The sequence below is a fragment of the Pseudorca crassidens genome, chromosome 15 (assembly GCF_039906515.1).
Source record: "Pseudorca crassidens isolate mPseCra1 chromosome 15, mPseCra1.hap1, whole genome shotgun sequence".
In the NCBI taxonomy this organism is placed as follows: Eukaryota; Metazoa; Chordata; class Mammalia; order Artiodactyla; family Delphinidae; genus Pseudorca; species Pseudorca crassidens.
The window spans coordinates 79,910,753-79,937,499 of NC_090310.1; positions in this window are offsets into that span (position 1 = coordinate 79,910,753).

Genomic DNA, 26,747 nt, shown 5'->3' on the forward strand with positions numbered 1-26,747 from the left:
CTTACTGCATTCTACTGAAATTTATTATTCATTATCTTCCTTCCCAACTACACTGTGGCCTTGTGCAAGGTGACCTTCCATTGGGCTTTAATCATAGTAGGTACCCAATCAGAATTCACTAAATAAACATATTGTTCTCTCTCTAAAGTCTTTCTTTAGAACAGTGGTTTTCAACAGAGGGCAGTGTTGCCCTTCATGGGGACATCTAGCAATATCTGGAGACATTTTGGGTATCCCGATTGGGGTGAGGGTGGGGTATTACTGGCATTGCATGAGTAGAGGCCAGGAATGCTGCTAAAAAATCCTACAGTGCACAGGACAGCTCCCTACAATTGAAGGATTATACAGCTCCAAATGTCAGTAGTGCCAAAGTAGAGAAGCCCTGCTCTGGAGGAATCTCATACAAACCTAGAATGGGAGATGAATTTTCTGTGAAGCTGATAAAGCTAAGGCTCTCATTCACCTGTACCAGACCTTGTCCCAAGGACCTGGGAGGCGCCATGGCAGTACAGTCACATGCCGTGTATTTTTGTCCAATTTTTTGTCCAAATGTAGGTGGCTTCTGGGAGCTTTTGGATATGGCTAAGGGAAAGACCGGGGAATTCATGTAATTTGGGTTTAGTGGAATATACACGTTATAGGTCACCATGTGTATAGTTAAGTTACTGCTCATCGTACTGGTGTAGGAATGGCTTCCAGAATATTCCTAATGCTCACTTTACCATCTCCCCAGCATGATGATGCAAAGGAATAGGCTACAGGCTCTATAGGGATATGAATACTTCCTTGCACCCAGCACTTGATGTGGGTAGTGGAGGAGGTTTAGAAAATCTATGGAGCCAGAAGCTAGTCCATGGATAATTTTTCCAGTCATCAAATGTATAAACTGAAGCAGAGGATTAATTTCTTACTGATGCCAAGACAAAATAGAATTCCTTTCTCTGACAGTACAGTGCATACAATTATAAAAGTACCATACATTTTTATTATTTTTTAAAAGTGGTGTCAAATAAAATTTATTGGAATTCTTGAATTGTAGGACATGAACCTGTAGCAGTAGTACGAAGGCAAATCATCTGTATATGGAGTTTCATATTTTATGATCTCAGTGATCAATAATATGAAACTAATTTCAGTTAACCTTGTTTAAGAAATTACATTACTTTTTTAAAAAAATACATTTATTTATTTTTAGCTGCTTTGGGTCTTCATTGCTGTGCGCGGGCTTTCTCTAGTTGTGGCAAGCGGGGCCTACTCTTCGTTGTAGTGCACGGGCTTCTCTCATTGCGGTGGCTTCTCTTGTTGTGGAGCATGGGCTCCAGTAGTTGTGGCACTCAGGCTCAGTAGTTGTGGCTCATGGGCTCTAGAGCGCAGGCTCAGTAGTTGTGGCGCACGGGCTTAGTTCCTCCGTGGCATGTGGGATCTTCCTGAACCAGGGCTTGAACCCATGTCCCCTGCATGGGCAGGTGGATTCTTAACCACTGTGTCACCAGAGAAGTCCCTACATTACTTTTTAATGAGAAAAGCTATATTATTATAAGAAAAGGCTATCAAGTTGCATACACACTAAAACGTGCAAAAGAGATTTTTTATAGGGGGCAGCAGGCAGTTAATAAAGCTATTATGTTATTTTTCTGGATCTTGTGATGCTTGTGGTATTTTAAGCTTTTTAAAATTTGTAATTTGGGGCTTCCCTGGTGGCGCAGTGGTTGAGGGTCCACCTGCCGATGCAGGGGACGCAGGTTCGTGCCCCGTTCTGGGAGGATCCCACATGCCGCGGAGTGGCTGCGCCCGTGGGCCATGGCCGCTGAGCCTGCGCGTCCGGAGCCTGTTGCTCCGCAACGGGAGAGGCCACAGCGGTGAGAGGCCCGCGTACCGCAAAAAAAAAAAAAAAAAAAAAAATTTGTTGTGGTTTCTTATTTCATAAATATTTACTTCCGTACCCGATTTTACTTCATCACTCCCTAAACCCAGATGACTCACACATTTACGTGTCTAAACTAGACCTTTCCTGTGAGCTCTTCCGAGTGCTAGATTCACATTAAATCACATTGGCGTCAGCTTTGGGATACCTAGAATATCAGAGGCATCTTCAGACTCAGCAAGTCTCTAGTCAATCTCATAGCACATCTCCCCCTACCCTATGCGTCCAACCTAGTGTTCTTTCAATGTTCTCTTGCAGTGATTGGGAAATTACCTATTAGGAAACCTGGAAGTCTAGGGCTCATCCTTGATGCCTGTCTCTCCCTGACCCCCATGGTGTGCTGTCAGTGTTTTGTTTTAAATGTCTCCTAAATCCATTTATTCTTTCCTTCTCCACCATCAGTACCACTTCTCTAATTCAAGTCACCGTCATTGTTCTCTTGGACTCTTGAGAGATTCCAGGCATCTATTGGTTGCACTCTTGGTCCCCCTTTCAAACCATTCTCCAGAGAGAGTCCAGAGCTTTTGCAGAGCATAAATCGTTTTGCCAGCTCCCGCATGGCAAAACCTTCAAAGCCTCCTCAGTGCCCTTGAGGTTATAAAATAATCAAAGACTGTTAAAAACACTTCTCTCTCCAGCTTTATCTTCTGTCTCCCATGGTACTCTCCCTTCTCCTCTCTGTGCTTTCCCCTGGTGTAAGATCTTTGCACATAATCTACCTCTGTCACCTCTACCTGGTACATTCCTGTTTATTCTTCAGGTTTCTGCACAGGTATCATTTCCTATAGGAATTCTTTCTTCACTTCCTGAGTGGTTCAAATCCCCTTTTTTACAGATTCTCACTACGGAGGATCCATTCAGAGCAACTGTCACAGTTGCAGTCTTACATGGGCATTTGCTACTCTTTAATGAATGTCTCTTTCCTCCCTCTAGATGGTTAAGTCCATGAGGGCAGGGACAGAGTCTGGGTTTTGCTTACCATTGTAACCTTAGCACTTACATAATTTTGCACATAGTTGGTGGTCTATAAATATCTGCTAAATGAGTGAATAATAAATGGTGTGGGGGATGTCAACGCTCACAGAAGATTATTTCCAAGACAGTTATGGCAAAAGCATTTCATCTTGTGGCAACTTTGATGGATTGGGTGGCCACGAGAGCACAGTGTGGAGCATGTTCCTGAAGCTGCGTTTAGGTTCAGCTGAACATGATACCAGGCTTGATTAGAAGATTTGCAGCGGTGGATCTTAGGTCCTCCCCCTTTGCAGATCAATCCTGAAGAGGAGGTTCTCTCATATCAGATAAGACCCCAGTGTGGCTCAGACACTAGGGCTGGAGTTTTTGTGGGAAGAGCAAATGGTGAAAAAAGACATTAAAAAAAATATGTTTTGTCCTTTCAGGGCTCACACTCTTAGGGTCATTGTTTTATTGACTTCCTTCCACTGTTGCTCCTGCTCAGAATGCCACATGGCCATTATGCATGGATGGACTTGGGGATGCCTACCTTTTATAAAGGAGTTCTCTACCTTTGCAAAACCTAGAAGACCACAGTAGGGTTCAAGGGAAAAGTGATGCAACATCTGCACCTGGAGTTAGAAAGTGTGGTGGGCTGAATGGTGGCCCCAAAGATATCAGGTTCACATTCCTGGAACCTGTAAACATTACTTTATTTGGAAAAAAATGATCTTTGCAGAGATGATTAAGTTAAGGATCTTGAGATGAGGTAATGCTGGATTATCCACTTGTGGGCTCTCACAAGTGTCCTTATAAGAGAGAGACAGGAGGAATTTGACATGCGTGTGCATGTACACACACACAAACACACACAGAAGAAGGTGATGTGAGGATGGAGGAGAGACTAAAGTTATGTGGCCACAAGCCACAGAATTGCCGGCAGCCACCAGAAGCTGGAAGAGGTAAGAAATGGATTCTCACTTAGGGCCTCTGGAGGGACTGTGGCCCTGCTGACACCTTGAGTGCAGACTTTTGGCCTCTAGAACAGTGAGAGCATAAATTTCTGTGGTCCTAAGCCATCAAGTTTGTGGTAATTTGTTATAACTGTCACAGGAAAGTAATACAGAAAGAATTATGATTTTTTTCATCGCATTCATTTTTCTGTGACTTTTCTCATGCTTAGGGTAGTAAGAACTTAATAGCCAAGTTCAGGATTGGCCATTGAGAAAAGGTGCCAAGGGAGAGGCTATGGGCTTATTCCTTCTGTGGGGTTTTAGGTCTAAAGTCTTGGCTGGTAATAAAGATTACAGTTTCTTAGAGGACTGTGATGTTAGTAGACACATCTTAGGAATCTAATGAAATTTAGGGTAGGTGGATTCAGGGCTCTATGTATCTTTAATTTTTCCTACAGCAATGAGACCTCATATATATAGGCGATCAGTTATTGAACAACTTGAAATCTTAGGGTCTTAGGTGACAAATCAGATGGAGTGGTTAGCCATCACTCGGTGGGTGATATTTGGGCAGAGAACTGAATAAGGTGGGAATGCAAAGCCCAGAGGAAGTAAGTCTAGGCAGAGGGGACTATAGCCGCAAAAGCCCTGAATTAGGAATTACTTTGTCCTGTTTCAGGAATAGCTAGAAGGTCAGAAAAGCTGGGACTCAGTGAAGTTGTTGTATTATTTGGTGCACATAGGTTTGTGATTATTGCATTTTCTTTGGAAAATATATCGTATATCATTATATTATCTTCCTTTTTATCCTGCTGTTACTTTAAGCTTAAATTTCACCTTGTCTGGTATTAACATTGACATTCCTGGTTGATTTATCTTCCCATCGCTTTATTTTCAATTAAAAAATCACTTTTTAAAAATTGTGCTTTTTGTAAATAACAGATATCTAGGAAAAATTATGTCCCATATCTCCTATTTAGGAAGGCAGGAAAATGTGAATTCCATTTAGAAAGATTTCCATCAAAATTTCTAATATGAAAATGTCTTGGTACTAAGGAGACACTTCCATTATCTGAACATGATTTACATATGCAAAATAACTCATTTCCTTAATGAGTTTAAGTAATTGAGGTATTACTGCACATGTCATTCAGCTTGAAATTTTAGCATCTCTCTTAATATATGAGATTTTATAAATAAAGTCACAGCTCCAGTGATCCATAAAGAGTGCAGTTAAAACTTATAGAATATAGGCAAAAATTGTTAATTTATTCAACTAATCACAATGTTGGTCCTCATTTATGTCTATAGTCACACTGTCACTACAGCTTGTGTTCTGAGTTGATCCAACAGTGTGGATGGAGTTACCGTGATTCAGCAAGACTTTTTCAACTGCCTTTATGACCAATATGACACTCATGGGAGGGGACCAGCTGTGGTGCAGTCCACAGCCTGTGACTCTGGGAAGGAAGCATCAAGTTTCAGCCCATGAGGGAATTGAACCCCTGACCTTGGCCTCATTAGCACCATGTTCTAGCCAACTGTGCTAATTGGCCACACATGGCAAAAAATTTGGAGACATGGAAAAGATGTCAGAGCATAGGATTCTTGGTTTTAATGTGTTTGTTTTGATCTGATGGAGAAAACCTTAGACTGGGGTTGATGGAGCTTGATTTGAGCCTTAGCTCCTTCTCTTGACGGCAGGGTTAATCTGGTTTGCTCTCTGAACAATGCAGATAATAATGCCAACTTGGAATTTTTTTTTAATGTCAGTGTAAGTAAAATAATTTACAGGGGAATATCTGGCGTGGAGTGCAGCAAATAGGCAATAAATATTCTATGGATTGGTTTCCATCATTGTAGGGTGAGCTGATAATCTAGATAACCACAGCACTTTTCCCCCTTGCTGGGTTTTTCTCTTCAGAGGCACAATTAACACGTTTAGGGCACCATTCAATTGCAACGTGAAATATTAATGCGATAAAAAGTGCTTGACAGAGCAGAGCCACATTATTCAAGTATTATTAGTCTATTAAGCCCTGAGTTTTGAGCACATTGAGTGAAGGTGAATTCAGCATCCCACCCCTCCCTGTGTGCCCTCAAGAGAGTACAGTACAGGAGCCACAAGAACAGGTGTTAGAGATGGGCCACTGGGCATTAAATCCTTGCTTACAAGATGTGCAGCCTTGGAGAGTTGAACCTTTCCAAACCTTGGCTTCCTCATCTGTAAAGCGGGATCAAAATTGCTGCTTCTCAAAAGGTTGCTGTTGGGATAAAGTGGCATAAGACAAGTGAAAAATTTAACCCAACATATGGAAAGTGCTCAGAAGAGCTCAGTAGATTCATATCACCAACATCAACATTGAAAGGACAACTGAGTTTCTGCTGCCACTACCCGAGGGAAGGAGCACATGTCTCATTCACAGATGACGCACCTTTTGATCAGGGCTGATGCTTAACTTCTCTGAGCTGCTCTTTCTTTGAAGAGAGACTTTGAGCCCCCATAAGCTTATTTTCTCAGAATGTAAAACAACTTTACAACAGTATGTGGACTACCTATACACAAGATATGAACTTTATTTGTTTCAGGAATGAGTATGCCATGTTAGTCTCTTAAAAGGCTGATACTCAGGGTCTGAGCCCACCATCAGCCTTGGTTCTGTTCCAAGGATTTTTTAACCCTGGGCTCTACCCTTTAATTCCGTATTAAATTGTCCTGTCTTATCCTGAATCAGTGGTGTTGACCTCTTGTGGAATCCATAGAACAGTTTTCCTCATTTCCTTTCTGTTTTTCCTATTGTCTCTGTTGACTCCTTCCAGGTGTTATGAAGGTTGTGTATTCTCCAGGCTAAGCTACTTTCTTTCCTCTTAAGAGTTTCCAATTTATTCCTTCCATTGCCAAAATTTATTTTCCTCTCTATCTTTCACGACCCCTATGTTTCTCATTAACCACCTTCACCCGTATATGTGTATTGAGCCTTGTGAGTCCCATCCTCATTCACACCGTCACTTCCTCTTCCTCACTTTGAGCCTTCTCCGTTTTGAGTACAAATTTCTTGGCCTCATTGTATTTTCATCAGCAATGGTAACATTTTAAATAGTATGATTACTGTTGTTTCTGCCATTAAAAAAAAAAATCTCAACCTACCCATATAATCAGCATAGAGCAGTGATTCTCAGTCAGGGGTGATTTTGCCCATCAAGGGAACATGTGTAAATGTTTGGACACATATTTGGTCGTCGCAACTGTGGGGTGTTTCTGGTGTCTAGTGGGTAGAGTCCGGGGACACTGCCTAAACACCCTTCAATGTGCAGGACATCCCCTGCGACAAAGAGTTGTCTGGCTCCAAATATCAGTATGGCTGAAGTTAAAAACTCGGTATAGATCCTAAAGTATACTTATCTTCAAAAGCTTTAACAAAATAAAAGACAAAGCAGCCAAAGGGTAGTTAATAATAAAATAATAACTAACATCCATTGGTCTTTTGTCACGTGGCAGGCACTGTGCCAACAGCTTTCCCTGCCTTGTCTCATTTGATTGTCATAATTACCTAATGAGGTAAGAACTATTATGATTCCATTACAAATGATGACATCGAGGCCCAGAGAAGTTAAATAATGTAATGAAGCTCACACAGCTGGTTAAAGATCGAGCTGAGGTATAAACCCAGGCAGCCAATGGGATGAGCTTCTTTATTTTGAACCACTGTGATGAGCGTTGATGCCCCACACACAGCAGAGCAAGGATGGTTAATCTGGGGGCTCTTGGATAGGATTCAGGAGGTCTGTGAACCTCTTGGAAATATGTATAATATTTTCAAGAACGTGCATTTTTTTTTTTTTCTGGGGTAAGGGGATACAGCTCAAATGGTTGAATTCTCTCAAAGGAAATTGTGGCAAGTAATTCATGGGAAATCCATGAGCATCTTGTTCTTGACTTTGAGGGAAAAAAGAGGGTTTGGGCCCTGTATAAGGCCGCCTTCCTGGAAAGGTATGATTCTTTGCTGATGGGATCAAACTCTGACTCAGCCTATGGCCTGGTATTGGTTGAACTTAAAGTGTTGGGCAGCATTGGATTTCCAAAGGCTGTTAAACAAAGGGCACAGTACAAGTTTGCTGAAATCTTAAGGAAAGGGGTGACCTCAGCTAATTTAGTTATATGTGATTAGGAAATGTAATGGCTTCAGGTACAAACTGGTTTCACAGAAATGACATATTTGACAGTTATATCAGATATCTGTGTCATAAGATAGGGTTTGCTTGAGCTTCACTGATACTGTCCTCTGTGATTCTCATTGTCTCTGAATTCATGGCTTACCTAGTCCCCTAAGTATCCACATGGTTGCTTATCTGTGTTAATACCTTCAATCTGGTTATCTCCAGCTTTGCAAACTTAGGAATCACACTGACACTTCCTTAAATTTTCTCATTGATTATTTCTAGTGTCTAGGACATTTTATATGCCCATCTGATGTCTAGCAACTTGGATACACTTTTTTCTTAGTTGTAATCATATATCAATTTTATTTACTGATGATACTGTTGGCTGCAAATGATGATAATAATCGTTTCCTTTCTAACTCTTATTCCTCCTGTTTGCTTGCCTTTTCTGAATGCATTGGCTAGGACCTTCAGAACAGTGTCTGCAGCAGTGTTGGGGCATGCTTTAATTGTACTGCTAGCTTTGATAACAATCCTTCTGAATTTTCAATGTTAAGAACGATGTTTGCTCTTGGTGTTTACCTTGTTAAAGAATTTCCTTCATACTGCTGTTTCGCCAAGTTCCTCGTATTTTAAAAAACATGAAGAATTGTTGAATTTTATCCATTTTGCATCTATTAAGGACATCAAATTGCTTTCAGAATTACATTTCTCAGTTGACTTTGCATTTCACTGCTTTGATCTATGATGTTCTAGTTTCCCAGTCTACCTCTCAGAGAGCAATCATGTTTATAGGATTTTGAGGTGGGAGGTGTTCCCTGTCACCACCCATGTGCGTCCTACAGCTACATTTAACGTGCTCTTGAAAATACATTGGATGAAATGTAATAGGTACTCAAAATATTGCCAACATGACCTACTTAGACATAAGGTAGGGGAGAAAAAATATTTATCATTTTCCATAAATATATATGTCTCCAGATGTACCTATTCACAGGGAGTCTGAACAAAATAGCATTACAGCATGTTCTGTGAGGTCTCCAGGGTCATAAATCAATGGAGCTCAACCAGCAGTGTACCTTTTTCGGTAGAGTCTATCTTTAGTCCTTGAGTCTGCCTGTGACCAAAAAAGGGAGCATGGGATCGTTTTTTTTAATAATAAAGTTAATTTTTCCAATATTGAAGTACCAGCAGTCCTTGCTTTGCATGGTTCTGCTACACATTAATTTCAGTTACCGTGTTTTAGTTAAATAACACCAGTTCCCCCCCAAACATGATTCAATTTTGAATAACATGGTATATTAACTGAATAACTGCATAAAATACAAACTTCATAGCTGGCTCTTCAGCCCACGAATCACTACATGAACAGCAGATGTGCACGCCTAGCCGTGACCCATCACGTCCCTTCCCCAGTCTGTCTGTGACTGGTCCCTGTGCATCTGTGTTCAGTCCACACACAGACAGCAAAGTGTGTGGTTGTGTTGCCTCCTCGTCTCCTGGTGATAAACCCCCATGGCATTTCATAAAAGTGAGCAGTCAAAGAAGGAATTGGTCAACAAATATATAAGTGCAACTGTGGAAGAAAAAGAGATGCTGGAAGTGAAATTCTCAATGAACATAAGTGGAATTATCAGAGAAATAGCTGAGCATGGGAATGTTGATTCTGCTGCTGTGGGAGACTGCAGGTGTGCAGCCAGAGGAGCACAGTGGATGCAAACTTATCGATAAATGAGGAAAACGGTCATGACAAGAAGGTTGAAGATGTCCCAGAGGAAGTGATGCTGGCAGAAATCTTCACATTTAGGAACTCTCGGAGATAGTTCACAGCATTGAAAGTACTAATGTCAAAATATTAGAAGCTGATCCGAGCTTAGGATTACGTTTGAAAATTCACCAAGGCATGGAAAAGATGTTCTCTTTGTATCGCAAGTTATACAATGAAAAGAACAGTAGTATTCAGACTGCTTGATAAACTTTCACAAAGAAATAACGACTTTAATTCTCAGTGTTTCTAATGATGAAAATATAGTGTACTAAATAAATTTTAGTTGTACTATTATTTTTCATTTCCCTGTGCATTTAGAACTGACAGTAAGACAGTTTTAATGTTTTGATCAACATTTTTAAAGGTCATGGTATGACTGGAATGTTTACCACTGATTATTAATATCAGTTGGCACAGTTTCAGCTTGCATAGTCATTTTTATAGTGCCACATTTCTGTGCGAAGTGAGGACTGCCTGTACCATTCGCTCATTGAGAAAGATTTTGGAAATAGACTGAGAGGAAAAAACAAATACATAACCCCACCCCTCAAAGGTCTATAAATGTATTTCTTTCCAATAGACACTGATTGGTATAACTTTATACTTATTTCTTTTACATAGCTGTGATTCTTAAAGAATTTAATTTCCTGTTTTTTTTATAGACTTTATTTTTTACAGCAGTTTAAGGTTCATAGCAAAATTGAATGGAAGGTACAGAAATTTCTCATAAACACTCTCCCCTCACAAACCCATAGCCTACCCCATTATTAACCACATTTGCTGCAGTCCATGAGCCTACACACATCATCGTTACCCGAAGTCCATAGTTTGCATCAGGGTTCACTCATGGTGTTGTACATTCTATGGGTTTTGATAAATGTATAACGACATGTATCCACCATTATAGTATCATACGGAATAGTTACACTGCCCTAAAAATCCTCAGTGCTATGCTGATTCATTACACCCTTCCTTTTAACCCCTGGCAACCAGTGATCTTTTTATTGTCTCCATAGTTTTGCCATTTCCTGTTTTTTTTTCTCTTTAGGGTTGATTTCAGAAGTATAACTCTTAGTTCATAATCTCAAACTGGTAGCCAGTGTAACAAATTCAGCCCGCAGATCAGTTTTGTTTGGCCCACACACTTGTTTAGGTATATTTTCTTTTTAATGGAGTCAATAGGACACTTCACATACAAGTATGAATTTCCTATTTTTCTTGAAAAAGCAGGAGTTCTGTTAATACCGTGTTCATGTTCCCACATGTTAACAGGAAGCCAGCCTGATTGAACACTATTCCTTTAGGGATAGAATTCCCATGCCCCTGTGAGCATTTGAGGTTGGTTTTTCTTAGATACGATTATCAAATGATTTTTTTTAAAGGATGAACCACAGTTGTATCTGCAATAGCAAGGAAAATTTAAAAACCTGTAAACAACTCAGTTTAATAAATTTAAAGTTAAATAAGCTTTGATGTATCCACTCAATGAATTATTATGCAGACTGAAACAATTGTTAATAAAGCCTATATTGTAACATGGAAAATTCATATTTAAACTGATCAGAAAATTTCCTTACCCTTTGTGGTAGGAGCTTCTGGAATGGCTCCCATGATCCCCAACTCCTGGTATTCACTCTGTGTAATTCCTTCCCCTTGAGTGTGAGCTGGCCCAGAACCTGCTACTAGTGAATAAAATATGGCAAAATTGATGGGATGTTACTTCCAAGACTAGGATTGAAGACTGTGAATTCCATCTGTCTCTTTCACGTTTGCTTGTTCTGATGAAACCTGCCCTGTTATGAACTGCCCTTAGAAGAGGGCGATGTAACAAAGAATAGTGTGTGGCCTCTGCCTGATGGCCAATGAAGAAACAAGGCCCTCAGCCCAACTGCCCAGAAAGGAACTGAATCCTGCCTGCACCACTGGGTGATTCTGGGAGTGGATCCTGCTCCCTGAACCTCGAGATTACTCGAGCCCTGGCCAACACCTTGACTGCAGCCTGTGGGAGACCCTGGGCTGGAGGACCTTGTCAAGCCTTGCTTGGATCCTTGACCCACTGAAACTTGGTGATAATAAATGCATGTTCTTTTAAGCTGCTAAGTTTTGGGGTGTAATTTGTTACACAACAGTAGATAGCTAATACACCATTGGTAACAATAGTTGTTACTATTTGTACAATAGTTGTTACTATTTGTACTATTTGTTACTATTTGTACTATTTGTACTAGTTGTACTATCACATGCAGGATTGTGCATGTGAGCAATTTGAGCCAGTCGTAGACAGATCCTTGACTTTCTTCAACTGGTAGGAGGTGGGAGGGAGAGAGAGAACGCACACAAAAGAGAGAGAGAGTGTGTGTTGGAGCTGTTATCATTTTGTGACTTTGTAGAGAGACCCCATTTTAAAAGAAAGCTAACACAAATCAGAAAGCAAATCTGAGCGATGAAGGGATACCAGGTTCTGGTGACATCATTTGAGTGCCTTCAGCCCACTGTGTCTAAAACCAGCCCTCTACACTTAACTTCTGTGCCAGTGGATTCCTTTTTTTCTCAAAGCAGTTTCTAGTTTTTGCAACCCAAAGAGGTTGACCCCTGATACAAACTTAATTAGCTAATGATGAGAACCTCAGCTGTCCAAAGAAGGACTTGTCACTCTAAACAGTTGCCCCACATTTTGTTTCAACTGACACAGTTTGGAGCATATGTTCATGGCTTTACAGGAATGAGGAAAAGGTATTTGTAAGTTTGTGAGCACAGGTTAAAAAAGTAATTGGAAACTAAGTAAGTATAAAAGCATCTTCAATCAAAGAAAGATTTTGTAAGCTGAAATATTGTTCGTTTTTATGATGGTGCATGTATATCTTCATATATAAAACTTCACGATCATTAGGAAGCGTCACACAAAATAACAAACACACCTTTTTCAACCTGGTTATAAATATGCAGAATGGAGTTATTTCACCAAAGCATTACGTGCTTCCAGCTGGTAATATATCAATAAAAGCTTTTGCTCCAAGATGTCATTAAAGCCACATTTGTTCATTTCTATTTATTATTAGAAAAAAACAAAATGAAAAAAAGTGGATCTGAGTCATATTTCCTGTGAGTTCATCATTTGCTGGCATATAACACTTGTGAATTTTATTCATTTAAAATGATTTCTAACATGTAGCCAGAAAGTTAAGGGCGGCAAAGAATTCAAAATGATCAGCAGGCATCCAAGATTTCTCAGGAGACAGATTTAGAATCACAACTAAGGTATGTTTTCCTTAAGGAACTGTATTTTAGAAAAATGATCTCTAATGAACCAGAATTTTTCCTCATAAATTCAGCTCATTTGTGTTTTGAAATCAGTAGACTCAAATGACCTTTTTTTTTTTACTCTTTATTTTCAGTTAATTTTTGTATATTTTGAGATATGGGTCCAACTTCCTTCTTTTGCATGTGAATATCTAATTGTTCCAGCTCTATTTGTTTCTTTTTTTTAACATCTTTATTGGCGTATAATTGCTTTACAATGGTGTGTTAGTTTCTGCACTGAGCTGATCTCCCTGTGCCATGCTGCTGCTTCAAGCTAGCTATCTATTTTACATTTGGTAGTGTGTATATGTCTATGCCACTCTCTCACTTCGTCCCTTCCCCCTCCCTGTGTCCTCAGGTCCTCAAATGACCTTCTTAAGATAATGTGGTGTTTTGGTTTTTTTTTTTCTTCTTTTTCTTAAAAATAGGTCAGATACAGGCCAGGGACTGTGGTGCTCATTTCAGATGCCCTCAGAATTCATTCTCTTTTCTTATTTATTTTGTAACGATGTGATTGCAAAGATGTCAGCTGGGCTAAAGTGATGATTACTGCTGTAAATCTTCACCCAGAGTTTGAAGAAAAGCTTTCAGAGGTTGAGAATACCCAGATAATGTTCAGAAGAGAAATTAGAAAAAAGAGGAAAACCCAATAATAGCTAAAACAAAACAAGGTGAAAAAAGGCTTGTGCCTTCTTAAAATTCCCAAATTGTCCCTGGAAGTTGAAATGCTACAGAAACCATTTTCTTTATAATGATTCTGCCCTTTTGAGGGTAGCCTTCTAGGAATCAGATACCTTAGGAGGTAACCTGTTTGCCTTTAATTTTAGCTAAACTAGAGAGAGGGTTACCAGCCTGGGTATTAGTAGTAGGCCATATCAGTGAATCCGTCTGAATGAATCTGACACCACTATCACAGCCGACAACATTCCCCATGAGCCACATGTTCGTGGAAGCCTTTGTGGTAGAGGCTTGGAGCCAGCCTCTCTCACTCCATTTCTTCCCCCTTTTCTGGGTGGTTGGGAAGCTCAAGAGCATAATTCCCAGATTCCCGTGTGGTCAGAGTTCTGGGTTAGAGTTAGGCTCTATTCATTACTTGTCCTGTGGGAGATCTGGACAAGTGGGGCAGAGATACCTCCTGTGCCCATGACAGTTAACAGGCAAGCACTCACAGTGCGACAGCCAGATGCCAGCCTCCAGTGTCTGGTTGCCACTTAGGTGGGGATAACAGCAGAAGTGGTAATAGCAGCAAAAACAGAACCAGGACCTTCAAACTAGTAGTCTCTCTTCCAGTCTTTCCAGCGATTTGATAGGCAACTTCTAAGTCCTTTTATAAGACTTTTATTAGTCTCTTTTGTAAGACCCTCCATGCATCCATTTTCTTGCCCTATAAGGTGCCAACAGAGTTCCAAGCATCCCAGTTTGTCCAGGACTGCCCCAATTTTACTACTGAAAGTCCTGCATCCTGGGAACCTCCTCAGGTTCTAAAAAACGGGAGTGGTTGGTCACCCTAAGATCCAGCCACTCTGGGTGGGGCATTCTGTCTACCCCAACCCTGTCTGTGGGCTGAACATGAAACTTGCTTTGATCAATGGGATACTAGCATATATTAGCCAAGAAGTACCCTGTTTTCTCCCTTGCCTCTGCCAGGAAAATGCCCAGGTTATCCTGCTTGAGAGTCACACATTTGGCCCAGATGTACCAGCCACCAGCAAGGTATTGAGTGAACATAGCATGAAGAACTGCCCAGCCCTGCCCAGCCAAGCCCAAATCTCTGATCTGCTGACCTGTTTTTTTTTTTTTTAATAAACATTTATTTATTTATTTATTTATTTTTGGCTGCATTGGGTCTTTGTTGCTGCACGTGGGCTTTCTCTAGTTGTGGCGAGCAGGGGCTACTCTTTGTTGCAGTGCACAAGCTTCTCATTGCAGCGGCTTCTCTTGTTGCGGAGCACGGGCTCTAGGAGTGCGGGCTTCAGTAGTTGTGGCTCACGGGCTCTAGACCGCAGGCTCAGTAGTTGTGGCGCACGGGCTTAGCTGCTCCACGGCATGTAGGATCTTCCTGGACCAGGGCTCGAGCCCGTGTCCCCTGCATTGGCAGGTGGATTCTTAACCACTGCACCACCAGGGAAGTCCCCTGACCTGTTATTTAAATAAATGCTCTTGTTTTAAGCTGATGTGTGTGCATGTGCATGTGTGTGTTTCAACATTATCATAATAACAGATAATTGGTATATACCTATTACCCAAATTAACTCAGTTTATGCTTGAACTATCTATAGTGATTTCTATTTCCTGCACTGAATCCTGACTGGTACAGAATTTTACAAAGATTTGCTCCTTCTATTATCACAACGACCTGATGAGGAGTTATGGTGGCTGCTCCCATTTTACAGATGAGGTTCATGGATGGTAAGTAAATCATCCAAGTCCATTCATCTGGGAGATGCCAGCAGTGGAAAGCAAACCAGGTCTGCTGGACTATAGAGCCCACCTTCTTATCTGTCAGACCCCACTTTCAGACAGACTAAATCACACCTAGGGGAAAAGAAATATGAACATGTTTCTGCTGGAAAGAATCTAGAAGAAAACAGGTTTACAAGGTCTACAATGGATGGGAGCTATAAAGGAGGTGCAGGTTTCAGGAAGCGAATCTGAAGCTGTAAGGGTGCTTGCATATTCCAGAGCCGAATTCTTTGAGGGTTGTGCAACCTCTTCATCTGATATGATTGGATTTGGCCCTATCTCCAGATTTACTCATCTCTTCCATGACAGCATGTTAAACGACGATCTCAAATAAAGACCCACTCATCTGAACAAAGGGAACACGCCTCACTCAAGCCTTTCTTTGATTTATAACCAGTTCTCTTTTAACATGAGGACCCAACAAACAGTAGATCGCTAACTAGCTTGAACAATGAACTTGTTAGTTAACAGAATTAACAGTGTGTTGTTTCACTGCAATGACAGTAATAAAACAGGAGACGTGAAGCCGATATAGTCACAACTGAATCGTAATGGATGAGATATTTACAGCAAAGCTGTTAAAACATTGAATAAAATATGGGAAGAGCAAAAGCAGATGTGTTTTTATTCTTCTTAGTTGAAGCTTGTAAGGTAAAAAGATAGTTGAGTAATAATCACAGGTTCTGATTCACAATGCGTTAATAAATATTCATATGGTACCAGCCGCTGAAACTTTCCAGATACGGAAATAAAGTGAGAAAGCCTGTTCTTGCCTTACACTTTGCTAAGTTTAGATTTCCAGACACACATGTCAATATCTCCATTAGGTTCTTGTAAAAGTTCTCTTTTATTTTCCACAGCCTTCCAAGTCTTGCTGGTGAAACACTCATCTTTTCTTTTTTTCCAGTGTCACAGTATTTCCCCCACTCAAACCAGAAGAAAGTAGAAAGAAATGATGGTCTATTAATAAAGAAGAGACCTATAATTTAAGTAGAAGATAGAGGTGGAAGGAAATGAGCATTTCTCTTTTGAATTAGGCACAGGTAAATGAGATTTACATCCCACTGGAAATCCACAATCCCAAATGAGTTCGAACAGTGGGATGCTTGATTTCACACGACCAAGCAAAATGCATTTATGTGCTTTTTCTCCCCTTCTTTTGTTACTATCTTGTCTTTGTTTTCAAAGGAACAGGGGAGTTTTTGAGAGCACAGGGGAATGCTGCTTTACCCAGATCTGAAACAACTGGGGAAACATAACTGGGGACATGAGTGTGTCAGGATGCTGCGTCCGGATTATGTTTCCCTGTATTTCAGAAAAGCAGCTGTTGGGAGAGGGGAGGGGGAGGCTTGGCACAGACCTAGCTTGGATTTTATGGGGGAAGGAAGGAAGAAAGGGAGACAAGAGTGCACTGCAGGGGCCTGGACCCCTCTGACTGGGGCGGCCCCTCCCTCCCCGTGTGAACTCCAGGTTTGGAAATGGGAGGCTCCTTGACGGATGACCACGAGCACTGCAGTGGGTAGCATGACGGGGCTCGCTGAGGTTGCCATGACATCCTTTGTTCCCCACTTCCCTGCTTTTATGGGCGTGTGTGTGTGTGTACCTTGGCTTGTATGTGGAACTGCAAGGCTTTGTGATGCGCTTTCATTGTCCGTCTGTTTTATTAATGCCCGCGTTCTTTTGTCTCCTCGCACAGCCACCACGACCTCTCCCTAGATTTGCACGGAATCTTTCATTTGGGCTCCATTCTTTGCTTTCCCTCAGATTATCTCTGTTGGCTCCAAATGAGGTTTTGTTGTTGTTTCTGACCATCCCCCCCTTCCCAGCCCTGCCCTTATTATTTGTTTCCTTTCAATGAATGCTATCCCCACAGACTTACATTGTGGTTTTCATTTTCTTGCTCTGCTGTATCTTCCCCCAAAATCTGAAGTTGATGTTCTGGGCACTTGTCTGTGGCCCAGAGTTGTAGGAAGGGAGAGGTCAGGGAGGGTGGCTTCTGAGTGCAGGACCAGCAGGGCGGAGAGGCCCAAAGCTGGGACTCAACAGGGAAACCTCTTTTTACCGAAGACCCCCATCTCCCTCCCAAGAGAGGATCATTCCCTGAAGAGCTTTCCTTGTGCACAAATACTGGAACAAGTAGGCCTCTCAGGGATCAAGAGGCCCAGGCCACTTCCGTTGTGGGGTTCTCAGTATGTTACATCTACAGTGAAAACATACCAAAAGAGGGTTATAGGGCTTCCCTGGTGGTGCAGTGGTTGGGAGCCCGCCTGCCGATGCAGGGGACACGGGTTCGTGCCCCGGTCCGGGAAGATCCCACATGCTGCGGAGCGGCTGGGCCCGTGAGCCACGGCCGCTGAGCCTGCGCGTCCGGAGCCTGTGCTCCACAACGGGAGAGGCCACAGCGGTGAGAAGCCCGCGTACCGCAAAAAAAAAAAACCAAAACAAAAGAGGGTTATAAAAACTGTGATACATTTTAAATATTTACACTCAAATTAATGCCCCTCACACAAATCTCAGGCTATGTAATTGTGCTTTGTGTAGGAAAATTAGGGAATTTATTAACAATATCTATTCGGTGTGAACTAGTGATAGCCTTGCAAACAAGACTCGCTAACAAAACCCAGGCACGCAAGGTGATATCGTAGATATCATGATATTTGAGAGCTAATATCAATTCGTTTATTGGTTAAATCCTGAAAAAGTTGGTTGGTTCCTTGATCATACTCTGATTCTCTCCTTGCTCTAGGCACAATTAACAAGGCATTTATTCTCAATGGGGGGAAAATAGGAGTTTCAGAAGGCACATTTTCCCCCAGTAACTTTAGCAGAGGAATTAATCATTACTATGCAGTCGTCGTTTTTGGAAGACTGTTTGGAATGTGGTTCTTGTCTCTTTTCCCTTCAGATTTTTTTTCTTTGAAATTGGACAGCCTAAATGTTAGCATTACTGGAGCTGAACATACTGTAACACTTAACCCAGCTGAAAAATGACTGCTTGCCAACGACTTGTATGTCTGTTTTAAGACTATGGTGGTTATATACTACAGTTAAACATAATATGTTCTGATGTAGAGAGGGTGGTAGATCTAGGTGTCAATGACATGCTTTTGAAAACACAAATATTGTGAAAAGTGAGCCAGGTATGGCTACATAGAAATTTGTGCAAATAAGAAAAATATAGTTATCACTTTGTTAGGAATCAGTCTGTACTTTACTCTGTGCTGGGATTCTTTATTCATTGGCTAATAAAAATTTTCAGCTCTAGGTAGAAGTTTGTTTTTTCCCTAGGTAATTGGTGAACGAGTAGAGCCAGACTCTAATAAGTAAACAGTGCACCTGGTAAATTGAATGAATAAGTGATTCAATATTGTTGGCATAAACTGGGCTAGAATCTTGTCCCAGTTTAAAACTTTAGCATACTACGCTCTTAGGACCTCATTCTTAAGAGAAGGCTCTTTGTTTATGAATGAAATTTATTTACAGAAAATGAAGCATTTGGCTGAGTTTGTGACTCATTCCAGATTGCACAGCAAGTCAGAATTAAGGCTGTGTAGCAGGTTCTAATCCCATGGTCCAGCAGTTGGACCATTCTCCCTTAGCTTCCTCAAGAATTAATTTCTCATTACAAGTAAATGTGTTCTGCGCTACAGGCTGAACATACCAATACTGGACACATTTTCTAACAGATATTTCAAAGATACAGACGAGTTCTTGCATCATTCCAAAGGCAGTGCAAGGGACTTTCACAGCAGGTGGAGGAAAGGTCCTTTTGGCCAGAAGAAGGGATGCAGAAGTTCTGCTGGATCAGGTTTTCTTGGCCAAGCTTGTCTGTGTAGCTCTGGTTAACATGCACATATCCACCACTCAAAACTGGGCCCACGGCTCTGACAGTGAACCTGCCAACCTGACCAATCAGATCCAAGTCTATCATGTTGCCAGGGTAACTAATACACAGTCACAAAATCAGAATGATCACAGTGCGGAAAAACATACAAAATGCAGTATTTCCATGCTTCGCGAGAGAAAGAGGGAAAAAACCCCTCAAAATCTAGGTTGACCATAGGTTGCAGGAACTGGTACCTGTTTCTTAAGTATGATCCATTGATTTAGGACAATGTGCAAAATACGTATGTTTACATGTATGTATATATTCACATTCATAGAAAATCTATGCATCGCTTCTGGAACAGTACAGAGAATTTGGTGTGGGAGAACAATTGGCAGATGATGGTTTGAGATGGAAAGATCAGAAGGCACAAGGACGAATTTAGCATCTGACATGCTTTCTGAGCAACTCCTGGTTCCTCAGGATGTTTCTGGGCTCACTTAACACAGTCGATGCTCCCTCCTTTCAGCATTTAAATGATGCTGCTTGCTAAGGTATTAAAAGCCACTTCAAGCTCTTAACAGGGATAATTATCTTCAGGCTAACTGGTTGTCCTGCTTTGACAAGGTCCTGCCTAAGCGCCCCCTTCTAACTCTGTTCTTTCTTACTCTCTCCTTTGTAGTCCTGCATCCCTGTTCTTCCTTTTTGTCTACTGAACAAGAAGCTTATTCCCACCGTATTCATTTCTTAGGGCTGCTGTGACCAAGTACCACAAACTGGGTGGCTAAAAACAACAGAAATCTATTCTCTCAGAGTCCTGGAGGCTAGGAGTCTGAGATCAAGGTGTTGGCAGGATCGTGATCACTTTAAGGTTCTAGGGGAGAATCTTTCCCATGCATCTCTCCAAGCTTCTGGTGTGCTGGCAATCTTTGGTGTTCCTTGGTTTGTAGACCCATCACTTGAATCTCTGCCTCTGTTGTCACATGGTGGTCTCTCTGTGTCTCTTTTCTTCTTATAAGTACACAATTGGATTAGGGCTCATCCTAATCAAGTACGACCTCATTTGAACTTGATATTATCTTCAAAGATCCTGTTTCCAAACAGGGTCATAGTCACGGGTACAGGGAATTAGGACTTTGGCATATCTTTTTGGGGGGATGTAATTCAATCCAGAATCCACCTCATGATTACTGCCTTGAGTTCTCTTCTATCAGCTCTTTCCATGGCTGGCTTATTCCCATCTTTTGGGAATCAGATCAAAAGCCAGCTTCTCAGGATCCTCCCTAGAGCACCCCATCTCAACTATGAACCCCCCCAACTCCCTGTCATCACTGGACTTTGTTTCTTTCATACACCTCACCAACCACCTGAAGTATAGTCCCCCTCCCTCTCTCTGTGTAATATAAACTCCTAAGAGAAGATGTTATGCATGCCTTGTTTACGGTTCTATTCCCAGAGTGTAGGTTGGTATCTGAAATAAAATATGTATTTGATTACTCTTCATTGAATAAAGAATCCCTATCAGAAAATTTGGGAAACATGGGAAGCTGTAGATGAGAAGGCTGAGGACTGAGACAGTATACTTCCAATTGATGACAAGTATTTAACTGGTCATTTAACACGTATTTATTGAACATCTATTATGTGCTAGGCCCTGTTCTAAGGCCTGTAGCAGCAAGCAAAAATCCTGTCCTTATGGGACTTACAACTGAGTGAGAGAAGAACTTCCATAAGACCAGCAGCTACCATGTGTTGAGTGCTTACTGTCTGCCAGGAACAGTGTAGAACACCTGGGATGTCAGTCCTATAAAAACCATAGGAGGCAAGTACTGTTATCAATTTTACTTCTTCCTGGTGAGGAAACAGTTTCAGAGCATTTAAATAAATCACCCACATTTACTTGGCCATGAGCAGGAGAGCAGAGACTCCTCTCAAGCAGTGGATTCCACTCCCTACCGTCTTAACTGGTGCATTATGCAGCTCTAGGAGAAAATATAATCTCATTTAATGCTAGCTGGAAGTTCACGCAGTTGGTGCTGTAATCAACTCTGTCTTCCTGATGAGGAAATGAAGTACAAAGACGTTAAAGAGCTTCCACACAGTCACACAGCTACCAGGTGGTGGGGCAGGAAGGAGACCTCTGTGATTTGACTCCAGATGTTCATAAGCGCTACCTTTAATGTTCTCTTCTCCAGTGTGTAGGCTTGTAGGGAGATGTAGCAGGAGCATCCTTTTTAACCCATTTCTAACCCTAGGGCTCTCAAGCTCTAAAAGGTACAAGAATCACCAGTCCTGAATCAGCAAGTCAGTTGTTTCCATTGTCCTTGTGTGACCTTCTGGCTTTCTGGGACGCCTTGATTTTTCATTCGTTTCTATACTCACATGGCAGACTTTGTGCTTCAGGATGGCTCCTGAGAGTGTTGGGGGCTCAGTGGCCTGAATCACTCCCTCTGTGTATCCCTTGAAATAGACATCTGTTGTTTGCTTGCCCCAAGTCCATTCTGCCTTCTGGTAATAGCACCTGAATTTCCTTTTGGGAAATCATGCCTTCCTCCTCCCAATCCATGAGGTTTGGAGAGAGATGACTCTTTCCTCTGCTCCAGGGGTGACAACTGACCCAAGTATGGCCAATTATAATGGTGCCAGGCAATTTAATGGGTTCAGTTGGGAACAAGAAACTGTCTTTTCACTAGGACCACAAAGTCCATAGGATGAAGTCTGGTGCTTTGTTACTGTGAAGGGAGAGTTAGCCAGAGAAAAAAGCCACATTAAGGGAAGCAGAGATGAGAAATAAAGAGAGAGTCCTGATGAAATTTTGGAATTGCTGGATCTAGCTCTGCCTGAGGGTAGATTATCATTTTAGCTTTAATGGTATTTAAGACAATAAAGACTCCTTTTTGCTTAAATCCAGTCAAGTTAGGTTTTTGACACTTGCTGTTGAAAGATTCCCAAATAAAACATCTTCAGATAAATTTACCTTGTGTTCCAGAAGGAACTGGATTGGCTTATGACAGTATTTCAGACTGAGGTGTGGATGTCTTTAAGTGTTGACTCAAGCGTTGGGTTGCTTAAAGTACTCAAGATGGGATTTCAGGCATGGGTGACAGAAGTCCAAGAACCCTCCGAAATTTTATGCAAAAAGTTGGATGAGGTTTGATCTATTTTGTTAATTTCTCAGTGGCTAGCAATTTAATCATGTACCCTGATTTTAAAATATTTTGAGCATGCACCCCCATGCATTATTTATTTGTAAATAAATAAATAAAATATATTTATTTACAAATCACGTATTTGCACTAAAATACTGATATATTATGTCCACTGTAAAGCATAAATAAAAAGTAAGCTAGAAGTTTAAATGAGTAAGATTAAACAAAAGTAAATAACTGTAATTTAATTATTTTATTAATTAATTGTAAAAGAGCTTTGCTCTCACTAAACAAAATTAGTATTGAGTGTGAACTGCATGCTAAATTTTACATGTTTCATGACTTGATGGCTTCATGTTATTATTCTAAAGCACACCAAGACCTAACAGGTACTTGGGGTGAGGGCCATTGTTCCAGTTACTTTGGGCTATGTATCTAATTGTCCCCAAATTCAGTGGTTTAAACCAACAATTTTATTTTGCTCACATTTTCTGGGTCAGGAATTAAGAAAGGGTCCAGCTGGATGGTACTCTTCTGGAGTCCCTCATTCGTGCAGTCCAGTGTTGGCCAAGGCTGCAGTCATGTGTAGATTTGATGGGCTGGACTTCCAAGGGGTCCCATTCACATGGCTGGCAGCCCTGGGACTCAGCTGGGGCTGTTGACCAGGACACATTCATGTGGCCTCTCCACCGTGGTGGTCTCAGTGTAGCTGGACATCTAACCTGTCAGCTTGCTTCCCTCAGAACAAGCATCCCAAGAAGACCAGGTGGAGAGGCTGCATGGCTTTTCCTGATTTAGCCTCAGGGGTCACACAGCATTCCTTCCTCCGTAAACTGTCAGTCAAAGCACTGATAAGCCTGCCCAGATTTAAGAAGTGGGGAATTAGACTATGCCTCTTAATGAGCAGATAACAAGATCACCTTGTAAGCCACGTGTGGGAAGGGAGATATTGTTGGATATATCCTTGGAGAATATAACCTGCCCCATTCGCCATTACAGATTCAGTGACTTATTAATAGATATTTGTGGAACACCTACCATGTGTCAGGCTAAGAATATGAGGAAGTAGTGTTTTTAAAAAATAATGTCCCTGTCCTTCTGGAGACTATATTCTAGTACAAAAAATATTGGGCCATGGATATAAATGTAAATCTATATTTAAAATAATCTTCTTAATAACTCTGTGGGCTTTGAATTCTTGGCAGATCTGAGTTGATCATCACTTTTTTTTTTTAACATCACAGCATAACTGACAAAAAGCTCATAGTAGGAGTGGGAGGAGTTCTGCTGTTTTCTTGTTGAATGTAGATACTTTGCATTGTTGCTATTTCCTTCAACTCAGATTTCTTTGCAGGAATTTTTAAGCCACTTGTCCTTTTTGTAAGAGCTGCTGTAGTTAAGAGCAGGTAGTGTAATCTGTGAATCCATATTACTGGGCATGTGTGAATTGGAAAAACCTCAGGAAGCTGTAGGCTAGAAGGAATAAGAATTCTGCTGGAAATAGAGACACAGATGTAGAGAACAAATGTATGGACACCAAGGGGGGAAAGTGGCGGTGGGAGGGTGTGGGTGGGATGAATTGGGAGATTGGGATTGACATGTGTACACTGATGTGTATAAAATGGATAACTAATAAGAACCTGCTCTATAAAAAATAACTAAAGTAAAATTAAAAAATTAAAAAAAAAAAGAATTCTGCTGGGTTGTAGGATTCCCATCTTTTTTCAGCATTCCTGCAACACCTTATGCAACTGACTCAGATCAAGTGAGACGAGTGGCAAGCTGCTTATTAAAATACAGCAAAGCTTGGGCTTCCCTGGTGGCACAGTGGTTGAGAGTCCGCCTGCCGATGCAGGGGACACGGGTTCGTGCCCTGGTCCGGGAAGATCCCACATGCCGCGGAGCGGCTGGGCCCGTGAGCCACGGCCGCTGAGCCTGCGCGTCCGGAGCCTGTGCTCCGCAAAATACAGCAAAGCTTAATTTCTTTCTTAGTTTTAGCATGAAAATAAGTATAAATAGAAGGTCTAATGTTGCCTGTTTTTCCTGTTTTTTACTTTGGAGGCCACTGCTCTAGACAAAATCAGAAAATGCTTCCTTGTCCTTACCAGTTAAAGAGGGTGATGCTTCCAGAAAGGACATAGTCCCCCCCAAATGGAACAGCCCCACCTCATCTCCTTTAGTGCTTTCCCTTGACTGATAAGCAAACGGAACTGAAATAAGTTATATCTTGTAGGAAGTAGCCTGACATACAATGTTGTTGAAATAAAAGCAAATGTAAATGAGAAGCTTGTGAGAGTTAAATAGAGGGGGACATTTTAATTTTTTCAGTTGCTTGTCTGCTTTGGGCAGAGACTATTTGCTTTGAAGAATCGTACAAATATTTTTTGTCCATATATTAGAATATCTCAGGCTTTCCTCTCTGGAAACCTTTGTGCTCTTGTTGTCTGAGGAATCTATAAAGAGTGATACATCTCTTGTAAATGGACCTGGAATGTGCGATATCCTCATTCCTTTCTTGCCAGGGGCCACTTGCTTTTTTTTTTTTTTTTTTTTTTTTTTCGGTACGCGGGCCTCTCACTGTTGTGGCCTCTCCCCTTGCGGAGCTCAGGCTCCGGACGCGCAGGCTCAGCGGCCATGGCCCACGGGCCCAGCCGCTCCGCGGCATGTGGGATCCTCCCGGATCGGGGCACGAACCCATGTCCCCTGCATCGGCAGGCGGACTCTCAACCACTGCACCACCAGGGAAGCCCGGGGCCACTTGCTTTTATTCCTGAGTTGATGCATCGGTGACCAGGGTTATTGCTCCCAGAATCCATGTTAAAACACACAAGCCACAGAGATTTTCTCAGCTGTGCTATGAACTTAGTGTGGGCTTATCTCAGTTCTGGTTAAATAATTCAAATATGAATAGCAATAAAGATATAAACGGCAGTGCTATTGTTAATTCTAGTAACTAAGAGCTACTCAGTGCCTCCTCCTTGCCAGGTGCTGTGGTAGGTAGTCACATGGAGTTAATCTTTACCCCTCACAGCCGCTTGAGGCTTATACTATGGCTTTTACAACAGCAGTGAAAGGAAGTCCTCTGAGGTTCAGAGAAATGTAGCAACTTGAGTATCAGTGGCTGAGTGCAGGGAGGACCCTGTATAGTCTTAGGCCAGCGTTGCAAGGTTAATGGTTTCTGTGTATATATTATTGGCTCTGTATTCATCCCATGTTAATACCAGAGGTTGTAGGCAGAATTCTAGTATGATCCTCTGTGACCTTTGCCTCGGATAATCCCCTCCCCGTGAGTGTGAGAGGAACCTGTGAATATGATGAAATATCACTCCTATGGAAAAAAAGATTTTGCCAATGTAAATTAAGATGTGTAATCAGTTGACCTTAAGATAGGGAGATTGTCCTGGGTGGGCCTGACCCAATCAGGTGAGCCCTTGAAGGAGAAATTGGGCTGTTCCTGAAGAAAGAGGTTTAAAGAATGAAAGGGATTTGACGTGAGGGAGAGTGTCCATTGCTGGCTGTGAAGATGGAAGAGGCTGCATGGCAAGGAGTGTGGGTGGCCTCTGTGAGCTGTGAGTGGCCCCTGCCAACAGCCATAGAAAACCAGGACTTCAGTTCCAGCAATCCGAATAAGGTAGGAAATGGATCCGTCTCTAGTACAAGACATGAATGCTGCTCAGCCAGTCCCTGGGTTTCAGCCTTGTATGATCCTGAGCAGAAAACCCAGCCATGCCCTGCCTGGACTTCTGGCCTGTAGACCTGGAGCTGATTAATGGGTTCACTGTAAGCTGTTAAACTGATGGTAATGTTGTGTCACACAACACTAGAAAACTAATATACCGCGTGTGCCTTTCCTATACTTAGATTAACTGAAGTGCCGCGATAGTGGTTCTTTCTTTTGGTTTTTAAAAATCATCTTTGCATTCTGCTCTACACATGGCAGGTGCTGCACACATGGACTAGAGGGGCTGTGTGTCTGGTTAGGAATGCAGACTCTGGCGCCAGAGTGCCTGCTTTTAAGCCAGGCACCAAATCTTACTGGCTGTGGAAACTTGGACAAATTATTAACTGTCTTGTGCAAAATGAGAATGAAATAATCGCACTAGCTCATGAGGCTAAGGTGAGGATAAAGTGGTATTTGCATGTACAGTTCCTGGTGCATAGTAAGAACTCAATAAAATGTCAGTTATTATTATTGTGTGTTTCATGAATTAGCCAATGAATTTTAAACACTTTGGAGAGAAACCTTATA